Below are 12,050 nucleotides of genomic sequence, written 5' to 3' on the forward strand. Positions count from 1 at the left end.
CTCTAACAACTTCATTTATGGACCTGAAACACAAACATACCTAGAAAATACACTGGATCCAGACTGAGGACCCCAGAAATCTTTACAGGTCTCTGCTGATCACATTGCTTGTTGGAATGTCTATCTGAATATGTAGGTCTGACAGAAATCTTTGGAGGACTAAGTAATGCCTAGCATAACTATTAGCATACATTTTTCAATACTGAGGAAAAATGAAGTCTTCCACTCATACAAAGTTGTTATTTGTGATTTTTCCTTTTGGAGCCTGGCCCTCTCTGTTCCAGAAACTAGCTTCTTTGCAATGGAAAGAAAGCACACACACCAGTACTCATTCATACACACCATAAATGAAATAAATAGATCTCCATTTTCCCATCCAGCATGATACCCTAAGTCACTCCTTGACACATTGACTTTCGGGTAATCTCACAATGTCAGCTTTCCACATAGTCAGTGATACACAGCAGCAGCTGGGCTTTGTTGGGAGATGCATTTATGTCAACTCAGAACAACGTTTACTTATACTCCCACGGCCTTCCATACCACACTGTGGCCATTATGAATGAAATGCCAGCTCCTTCTTCACAGGCTTTTGTGGAAAGAATGAGAAACTCATTTGTTGGAGAAATGGAGGCTGAAAACCTAACATCACTGTTCTCTAGAAAGAGATCCAAAGAGATTGTCAGGGAGAGAGATGTAAGCTACTGGTACTAAAGACCAGGTAGGAGGCTGGTGATACCTCTTTCCATCTTATAACTCGGCCACTCTGTGGCTACAAGTCTTTGTCAAAGGGCAGCCTCTGGGCTGGTAGCAGTGAGGAAAAGGGCCTGAACTTAATCCTGAGAGCAAAATTTAAGTAAGGCAGCCAGGGAAGACATAGGTTGCTAAAAGGAGAAGCCTTCAAGAAAAGAGTGAAGGATGGAGGAAGTTTAAAAAAGCAGAGCCATGCTTGAATGGCAAATGAGCAGACGCAGAAAGAAAAGGTAATTAAGCAGAGGGGAAAGGAAATAAGCCTTCTTCCTCATTCACCTCTGGTTAGAAAATAAAACTCATTAAATTAAGAGGCTGAAAGAAATGCTACAAAAGGACTAGAAGCATTTCATTATTTGGAGTTAGAGTTAGATTGCAATTAAAAGCCAGGTGCTGGTGGCTTACATCTGTAATCCTATCTATTCAGGAGGCTGAAACTTGGAGGATTGTGGTTCAAAGCCAGCTTGAACAGAAAAATCCAAGCAACTCCATCTCCAATTTTAACTAGCAAAAAAGCAGAACTGGTGGCATAACTCAAAATAGTAGAGCACCAGCCAAGAAAGACAGTAAGAGATTCTGTATATAAACCCTATTACTGGCAAAAGAAAAATTATATATATATATGTATATATATGTATATGTATGTATACACACATATACACACAGTACTGTATTACATCTTGCTATAATTACTTAAGTTCCTTTGCTGTCTGCAATATGTGTCTAGTAGGAAACAACCATCTCCACATTAAGTGATGATTAAAATAGTATGTGAAGAAGAAGAAAAGTAACCATAAGGTTAAAGAAATGATTTGGAGAAGGCCAGGCTTGGGAACAGGCTGAACTCATCTTTAGAACTTCTGCTAGATGTGGTCATAGTGTCTTATGAATCTGCTGATGGCAAATCGGATGGAAAGAGACTGTCCCGGCTGTGAAAACTGAGCATACTATGGAGACATAGTCTTGGACAGCTGAAGAGTAGCAACAGTATGGAGTTCAATGAATAACAATGGAGTTCAATGAAAAACAATAGGGTACTCCTGGGAAATAAAGCTGAGCAATCACATTGAAGGACAACCACATAGGTTAACTTTTCTGATTTAGTTGTGATTTTTATCTTCTAAGAACTCATACGAAACCAACTTTTGAGTTCAGAACTGAGATCTCAACTCAAACACATCCTCTATTGCTATAGACCCCCTGGGACAGAATAAAAGGCCCTCTCTCACACATGGGTCACAAGCAGCTTTTCCAAATGAAGATATAGAAGAGATCGCAGAAGGGGGAGGGGGAATGAGGGAGGAGGTAACAGTACAAGGAATGTACCCAAGGCCTAACCTATGAAACTGTAACCTCTCTGTATATCACTTTGACAATAAATAAGAAAAAAATAAAAATAAAATAAAATAAAAAAGGAGAGATGGCAGTTACATTAGGTGAGGATTGGTGAGTTACCATGGGGCTTCTGTGGCTCTGTGTCAATAACTGGGAGATACCACTGGTTGCCTAATAATGCACATGGTGATATGGTGTGCCAATGGATGCAGGCCTTGTCTTACCTCCTCAGCTGTCCTCTCTATTGCCTCCTTCTTTCACTCTCAACCCATTTCTAAGTCATGCTGCTCTAAAACTGCTCTCTGATCACCCAACACTAACCTTGCTGACCCTGTGACATGTTCAAACTTACTACTCACCTTTCCCCCCACTTTCAAACCCATTCCCCAGACAAATTAGGCCAAGAAACAAGTCCTATTTATCAAAATAGAATACGGTCAAGGTACCTGACTGTTTTTCAACATGAATATTGGTTTAAAAATAGTTATAGTCAGCCACATTAGAGAGTACAATGTAATCATAAAAAATACTAATGATAAGGGAATGCTGACTGTGGTGGTACATGCCTGTAGTCCTGTCTACTTAAGAAATACATTAGGAGGATTAGGTCTAGACCAACCTGGGCCAAAGTACAAAGACCTTATCTGAGAAACAAACCAAAAAAAAAAAAAAGGAATGTGGCTCAGATGGTAGAACAGTTGCAGGAGGCCCTGAACTTAAGCTCTTTTTTAGAGGAGAAATAACTGTGTGAATGAATAGGGGAAATGTCCACAACATAATGTATTTTTAGCTTACAAAAGTTATTTCCCCAAAACTATGTCTGGAGTAAAATGACTTCATTTTTTGTAAAATGAATAGAACCCAAAATGATGTCGTAGATGTTTTCAGACCGCCCCCCCCCCCCCCCCCGCATAGGTTTGCTTGGGCAGCCACAGGTAGCCTGGCTTGGCTGAGGCCCAAACCCCTGGCCTCACTGGGTCAGGTAGAGGGTAAATGTTGAGAGAGGTAGACATGGAAGCAGTAGGGAGCTGAAGCCAGTCCTAGGGAGGCAGCGGGTTGGGAAGGGGCAGGCTTAAAGGCTGGGAAAGCAGAAGGGAAGGGGAGAAAAACTTTGAGGATATGGTATCAGCTACCCTGACAATCACTGTGGGTTGGACATAACCACTGCTTTTTAGAGGCATCTCTCAGCTCAGAATATCTTGGGGTTTTTTGTTTGTTTGTTTAGCATACTGTGAAAACAATAAAACTCACTGAATTTTAGGTCTATAAACTATAGGAAGAACTTTTATTTATTCCTTTTTAAACTACTGCAAGAGGAAGATAACAAAGCTGATATTCACTGGCTTGAATACCAAAGGACCTACTGTACAGTTTTGTTTTCTGTTTTTGGTTTGGGAGAGGGGGTGTATTACTTGGGGTACTGGCGACTGAACCAAGGGCCTCCTTAACTCGTGCTAGGTAAGTACTCTACTACTTGAGCCAAGCCTTCATTCCTTGTATGGTTTTAAGGGAGGGGAGCAGGGAGAAAGAGATGTTTGAATTAATACACACACACACACACACACACACACACACACATATTTGTTTATTTGTTTGTGGTTTGTTATGTAATGAATAATAGGAAATTTGCAGATATCACTACTTGCTACATTTTGCCTTTGGTGACTACAGTGAGCCTTTGTCACAGCTTTTCTGTCCATACAGATGTTACAGGTTTACACTGCATGTGTTCAAGGCTCCACAAGAGTGGTTTAGCAACAACTGTTTCCTTAACCCTTTATAATTAGTGACAACAGGGAAATCTGTTATTTTTTTTAAAGTGATTCTCCAAACTATACCTGGAGTAAAATGATTCCATGTTTTTGGTACAACAAATGCCTGATGGATATCAGCACACAGACAAACTTATTCTAGCTTGAGATTTCTGTACCATCCCAATAGTCAGTTAACAAAGACTTCTTGTTCAGTTCATTACGTCCTCCCCTCGGCATCTTATCAGCAAAGAGCAGGGCACTTACAACATAACATCGAGTCAATGACTATTTCAAATACAAACGGTTGACTTCATAGAATCCATTTAATAAAGAGCAATCCTCTTCTTAAGGGAAGATAAATACTTCTGAGCATTTTTTGTTGCTGTCCTTTCAAATTTAAACGTAGCCTTTTCTTTATCCAAACTCTTTACAATAGATGCATGCTATTTTATAACCACAAAAATATTTTGTGACACAACACAAACCAATAGCAAAAAGAAAATGCTTTTTAAAATCCACAAGTCATATTTTGAGTCTATGCTACTGCATCATTCTAAAGATACACCAGGGTGCCTCCTCAGATAAGAAAGTCACTGCTGGTGAGTAAGTCAGCCTGGCTGGACTGATGACAGCTGTTCATATTCCTGGAAGAAGCTAGGTCTTCTCCACAGTTTGCACCATTTGTGAGAAGGCCTTCTGTCAGAGTTTCAGAGGCCTCTGGCCTCTGCTCTATTAACTGAGGCACAGCTTTGATCATTTCAACACCATGCCTCCATTTCTCAAAGGAGATAAAATGTAAAGTATTTCAAAAAGTATATTTCTCAATCAGGATCCAGTTAGAGAGCCATAGGGGAAGTTCAAAACCTATGGTATCACAAGTAGTTGTACAGTGTCACAAGTACCCATATGCCAAGCAGGGGCAATTCAGGTGTTAGCAACAGCTGGAGGCTATCAACACCCCTAGGCTAGAGGGGCAAATTATTACCACCGTCTAGAAGCCTAATGAGAGCTGGTACTACACAGAGAAAGGCTCTCACCTGGGAGATAGGCAGGAAGGACATAATCACTGCTGGAGAGGACATCAAAGCAGAGAAACAGAGATATGGGAGAGATACCTGGGATTCTGCCTTCCACTTTCTGCTCTCTCACCAGCAAGTCCCAGTACTGGGGGGTCTCCACAAGTCACTTGGGCAAAAAAGTGAGGAATACAGAGGAATCAGTATGCTTGAATCTTTTACTTTCTGAGTTTTACCTAACCCAGTATTGTATCCCACTTGAACTATACAGTCCATATATCTTATGTCATAATCTTCTACATTAATCTTAGTCAAAAAATTTACTTGTGTTCTAGTCAGTGGTCTATGGAATTTTTTAGATTTTCTTTATATCCATTTATATTGTCTATGTCATTTTTGAGCTTTGTTTTCATAAATTATCTAAAATATGCACATCCTTTTATCTTGCAGCTAAGAAGTCATAGCATAAGTCCTCAAGTATGCACCATGGGAAATTCTGTAATGCTATTTGTAATATCTCAAATTGACACATAAATACAGCCCAACAGTAGCTAGTATTAAATACTTAAATATTTTCACTAAGTTTAATGCAACACAGACACTCCAGAGCCTAGAGTAATTTTATATATTTAATAGCAAAAGGTATTCGGTCTATTTCCAGTAGAAAAGAAGCAGGTCATGAAATAATATGTATAGCAATTATCTTTCTTTTGCTATTAAAACATACATGTTTGCATAGGAAACAATGTGCATGTGTCTGTTTTCATTGTGGGGAACCTGTGGAGTTGGGGCGGGGGCACTTTCTTGTTCTCTGTATTCCATTCTAGTACAGTACCTGACAGAAGATATTGCTTTGCTTTCTGCATTCTTATAATTTAAGTTTTATTTTTAATTAGGTAAGTTAAAGCTATGATAAATTACAAATAGAAACTGTGAGGGATATAGAAGTTAGACAGGGAATTTGAAAACAAGGCTTTGCTATTCATAAGAACCACATTGTGGGTAGGAAAGAGAGACCGCACCACCACAGGCTGAAAAGCAACAATCCCATCTTAAGTATGTGGAGATTATAGGTCCTCCTGAGTATGACCCAAGGTTCAGCCCTACCTCCTCTGACTCTAAGAAAGACTTTGCAAACCCCAGGGAAAGAAGGACATAGTGACACCTGAATCATTGTGTTAAACAAAGCACCTGTTGAAGGAATGTGGGTTACCCATCTTTGGCAAATATCCAGTCTGGAAGACACACTTGAGATGACTGGGCTGTGCATGGAGCCACTTGCCTATTCACAAACAACTCCCCTTCCCCTTATCTCTCTTCCTAGAGATTCACCTGACTCTCAACAGCCCTCTCCCTTTCCAGCAATCTCTTTTACCCTAAAGTTTAGTGTGAAATATTTCCTTTTATGCTTGTATATGGCCGAATAGCTTACTTTGTGTTCTAGGTTTAAATTTACATGGACAATTTTATGTTGTTTGCATCCTTTTAACAATTTGCTTTCTTTTTATTTATTTTTTTTAAATTATTGTAAAGGTGGTGTGCAGAGGGGTTAAGTTATATAAGTCAGGTAATGAGTATATGTCCTTTTTGAACAGTGTCACCTAAGCCCTCCTTCTCTCCAAGATTTTCCTCTCCCACCCACCCCCACCAAAAAAAAAAACAACCTGTATAGTTCCCTAGATACTGTGTTACAAATGAACTAAACAACTTTCTTTCAGTTTGTTACTTGAGAAAAAAATCTTGCTATATTGCCCCGCTGGTATCAAACCATCCTCTTACCTCAGAAAATATGAAGATATAAGACGATGACCTTAACCAGATCAAAATTAAGCACTTACGTTAATATATTTCAGGAAGCAATCCACCTCTACAAAGACAAGGAAAGCTTTCCTTGTCATCGTCTTATATCTTCATATTTTCTCAAGAGCTATAACTATTATGGTGCTACATGATAAGTATCGTCCAGTAGAAGTATATTCTCAAAGCAGTGAGTCAGAAACATCTTTCCAAAGGGGGTGATCTTTGAGCAAGTCTCATAGGACGTGTAGTCATTCACCAGGTAGAAAAGGGAAAAGTGTTCTAGGTAGAGGGAATCAAGTGGGAAAATGCATGCATGCTTGAAAAATGTCTACAAAGATAGAGTAATTGAATACATAGGGGGAGAAAACATAACAATAATCTGGTAACAAATTATGAATGATTTTGTTTACTAAGCACAAGAGTTTTGTTTTTATCATGCAAGCAGCTTGGGAAAAACTAGCGAAGTATTTTTGGTAATAAATGACACAATTAGATGTGTAATATAGATAATTACTGTGGAAGCAATTTCCAGGTTGAATATGGAGGAGGCTGGACTGAGAAAAAACAACAGATGGAAGGGTGGTGAGGTCCAAAAATAATTCATAGACCAGTGACCCATAGACACCCTCTTAACAAAGGGAGTTTTACAAAACATTCCAACAGAGAGTTGTTGTCCTACATGGCTGAAAGATTAGGAAGCTGCATGACTATAGATGCAAATTTCCTGTCTGTGATGAAACTGACAAAACTAAACTTCAGTAACAGTTTTCTAGACTGAGTGTTAGAAAGCAATTGGGATCATCTTAGTAGTTACTTTGTAAAGTCAGTGCTTGGGTGTTTTCAGGATAGACACATATATGTGTACCACAGACAACATTGTTGGTGCTTTTGAGACATATGGGCTCTCATGAGACAAACACTTGAATATCAGCAATGTCTAAGACTAATGTAAAGATGTAAGTACCATGGTAGGTACAGAAAACTTTCTAGAGCCTGATAACCACCAGCCTGAATTCCCTAGTGCATGAGTTTTACAGGTTCTTTTTTAATTTTTTAATTTTTAATGTTTTCTGATTGTGTGGCTTGAACTCTGGGCCTGGGTTAACAATCTCAGGGCCAGCACTCTACCACTTGAGCTATAGCACATCTTCCAGTTCTGTTTTGTTTTTGATGGTGATTAATTGGAGATCAGAGCCTCATATGCTTTCCTACCTGGGGTCGCTATGAACCATGATCCTCAGATCTTAGCCTCTTGAGTAGCTAGGATTATAGGTGTGAACCATTGGCACCCAACTTGCAGGTTCTTCTTTATACTCACACATGACCCAAAATTCAGTCCTGCCTTGCTCCATTCCAAGAACTGCTTTGTGAACCAGAGGAAAGGCCTTGCAAACCGGAAACAATGACCCACTTGATACCCAGGTGTCTTAAGGTCCACAAATTTCATGGGTATAGCTTCATCTCTTGGCAAGCATTGTCTGTCTCAAACTCCATACAGCTAACTGGCTCTGTCTCCCTGCTGCTAAGGATACAGCACAATATAAGAACTGTGAGAACAGCAACAATAATCATCATCTGTTGGTATTTACTATGTCTAACCCCTCATGTTCAGTGCTTCATTTACAGCATCTCACCTAGACTTCATATTGATCCATGAAGTTGAGACAATAATTTTTTAAAGAGTTGTTTTGTTCAGAAAGACAGCCAACCATATGGGAAAGGATCTTTATCAGCACAGCAACAGACAAAGGCCTAATATCTGTCATCTACAGAGAACTCAAAAAACTAAGCCCCTCCAAGCCCAATAAACCAATTAGGAAATGGGCAAAGGAGCTAAAGAGAGACGTCACAAGAGAAGAAATAAAAATGGCAAAGAAACATATGAGGAAATGTTCAACATCCCTGGTAGTAAAAGAAATGCAAATAAAAACAGCCCTGAGATACCACCTCACCCCAGTTAGAATGGCCTGTACTCTGAACTCAGGCAACAACAAATGCTGGAGGGGGTACGGGGAAAGAGGAACCCTTCTCCATTGTTGGTGGGAGTACAAATTAGTACAACCACTTTGGAGAACAGTATGGAGGTTTCTCAAAAAGCTCAATATAGACCTACCCTATGACCCAGCCATACCACTCCTAGGCATCTATCCTAAACAGCAAGTCCCAAGATATCAAAAAGACATTTGTACTTCCATGTTTATCGTGGCACAATTCACAATATCCAAAATATGGAAACAACCCAGATGCCCCTCCACAGATGAATGGATCCAAAAAATATGGTACCTATACACAATGGCATACTACATAGCGATTAGGAATGGTGAAATATTGTTATTCACAGGGAAATGGTCAGAACTTGAACAAATAATGTTGAGCGAGACAAGCCTAGAACACAGAAAACAAAGGGGCATGATCTCCCTGATATATGACTGTTAAGAAAAGGAGACGGAGAGACAGTAGAGACCAGGTCTGTGAAACCAAAAACTGCTTGTCAAATGGTATTTCCCACAGGATTGGGTCAGCGACCCAACAGTATGTAACTAAAACCAAACAACTACTCAACATATAAAGGTCAAAAATTGACCTCTCAGTGGAATACAATAGCTCAAAAGCTATGTATGTACGTTCATATAAAACTACTGTTGACATATTGTCTAATATCGACATTACATTTAAAGCCCTAGGCGAATTTTCTTGGGCTTGGCCACGTGGTTACTGTATATGTTCTTGGTACATTGTGTATTGTATATATGTCTACCTGACCTAGAGAAGGGAAAGAAAAACAGGACGTAAGATATCACAAGAAATGCACACACTGCCCTTCTATGTAACTGTACCCTTTTTGCACAACACCTTGTCAAAAATTTTTGTGTTCAATTAATAAGTAAATTAAATTTTTTAAAAAGAGTTGTTTTGTTGAAGTGAAGGACATTTAGAAAATTATACAAACCTATGCAAACCTTTGCATATACCTGATAGTAGGCTGCAAACTCCTAGAAGATAGGGAGTATCTTGTTCCTCTTTATGTCCTCAAAGCACCTGAGATCCAGACTTGACATGTTGATTAGTTACTTTTTCATCACTGTGACCAAAACCTGACAGGAATAATTCTGAGGAGGAAAGGTTTATCTTGGCTCATGGTTTCAGAAGATTCAGCCGATGATTGCTTGGCTCCATGTACTTAAGAAGAACATCATGGCAGCTGAAGCATGCGATGGAGGAACTTCACCTCATGGTGAACAGGAAGCAAAGAGAGCAAGGCAAAATGTGCTTTTGAAAGGCATGCCCCAAATGACCTACTTTCTCCAGCTAGGCCTTACCTCCTTCAGTTTCTAGCTGGGGACAAAACCCCCAACAGATGGTCCTGTGGGGGAAATTTCATATTTTAAACCATAATGTATTATATAATGTTTGATTGGGGGTTAAATAATAGCTAATATCCAAAAGACAACAAATGGACTTTTGTCTTAGTACAAATCATCTTTACTCATGCAACTCTGAATGACATAGATGCCAAGACCCCATACTTGGATATCCTGATGTAGCAGGTAGATTCTGATGATCCAAGTATTTTCACTCACCTTTAACATCACACTTTTCTCAAATGGGAACATTTTGCCAGAACAGTTTGCCAGAACTTCACTAAATCATAAGGTTGAAAGCACCACGGTATGTACCTATCATCCTTCTACTTCTTACAGTTCTTCTTCCCTAATAGTTTAAAATACTCTAGGGCACATCATCTAAGTGGGTTGTTCAACCCATTCTTTTAATATTTTTACAGAAAAAAGAAGAAAACAAATCATTGGAATTTTTTCTGGTAATGCATAAATGGAGGACAGTTACCAGGTTGAGAGGGAGTTTATTAATACTATCAACAGCTGTAATTTAAAAGAATTTATGCTGGCATTTTCTAAAAGCAGTGTTCTAAATTTTGCTTCATTTTTATTGTCAGCAGGTCTTTACTAATATTCTATTATGACAAGAATACAAATAATTTTTTAAAACCTTTGAAATGATGCCTGTTTGTTTTATTATTATAAGCATACTAAAATTTATAGCATCAATTTGATTCATTTAATTACTTACTTATCCAGAGAATGCGAGATAAGCTCTATACTTGACACTAGAGATGCAGAGATGAAAAATACAGTCCTTTCCTTTAAAGCTATCAGTTTAATGGAGTAGACAGATCAGGAAATTAGAAGCTACAGTGCATGTAAGGCTAATATTGTAGTGATGTTCCAGTTACATAAGAAGTACATCAGATTTGGGGATGGGGAGTAAATGAAGGCTTCCAAAAGAAGTAATTCTTGACCCTTGAACTTTATGTTAAGGAAAAAAATAGAAGAAAACTAGTTTAAGAGGACTATCTGTCAGCATTCTTTATCCTACACAGCAGAAGTCAACATGGGCTGATTAAGCAGACAGAAATTTATTAAAAGGCTATAATGGGGGCTGGGAATGTAGCTTAGCAGTAGAGTGCTTGCCTAGCATGCACGAAGTGCTGGGTTCAATTCTTCAGCACCACATAAACAGAAAAAGCCAGAAGTGGGGCTGTGGCTCAAGTGGTAGAGTGCTGGCCTTGAGCAAAAGAAAGCCAGAGACAGTGCTCAGGCCTTGAGTTCAGGCCCCAGGACTGGCCAAAAAAAAAAAAAAAAAAAAAAAAAAAAAGGCTATTACGTAAATCTCAGAATTTCCTGGATTAAAAAACAGGATCCGTATATATGGCCAGACATATATTTTTAAAAAACCATGCCAGAGATCTTGTCTGGTAAGGTGTTGCTGAAACTGGCCTGTTAAGTACCACTGGTTTTAGGTACTGAACAGCAACCGGTCCCTACCACCTCAGAAGTTCCATTTCTCTGTAACTGGTCACATCATCATTGGGAGAATATTCTAGGTCCTAAATCAAAGTCCACAGCAGAGAGATCTGATTGATTCAGCAGACGTTACTTGCCTGTAATTAGCTACAAAGAAAGCTAGAAAAGTAGGTACCTGCAAGTTTTCATTACCTGCTGCTCCAAACAAAACACCTTAGTAGCTTAAAGCATCAGCAAGCATTGCTATATTTCAATAAATTCAACAAGAAAGTTCTACCCCAAGTGATATCTGCTGCATCTCAACTCATTTAAAGGCCTTCTGCCTGGGATGTCCAAGATGGATCGCCTACACAGTTGTCTGGAAGCTAAGGACAGGGAGCCAGGATACATCAATTCTTTTCCATGAGGCTTCTGTATATAAATTACACATTCACATTCTCAGAGGAGAATCATACGCTTTTTCAGTGTCTCCCTTTCATAAGGGATCTTTATAAGCACTAAAGTTGAAAACTTCCTATCTCTTAATGCGAAGTTATATAGCACCATTTCTACCCATTCTATTGGTCAAAAAC

This window comes from Perognathus longimembris, chromosome 8 (assembly GCF_023159225.1).
Source record: "Perognathus longimembris pacificus isolate PPM17 chromosome 8, ASM2315922v1, whole genome shotgun sequence".
Classification (NCBI taxonomy): domain Eukaryota; kingdom Metazoa; phylum Chordata; class Mammalia; order Rodentia; family Heteromyidae; genus Perognathus; species Perognathus longimembris.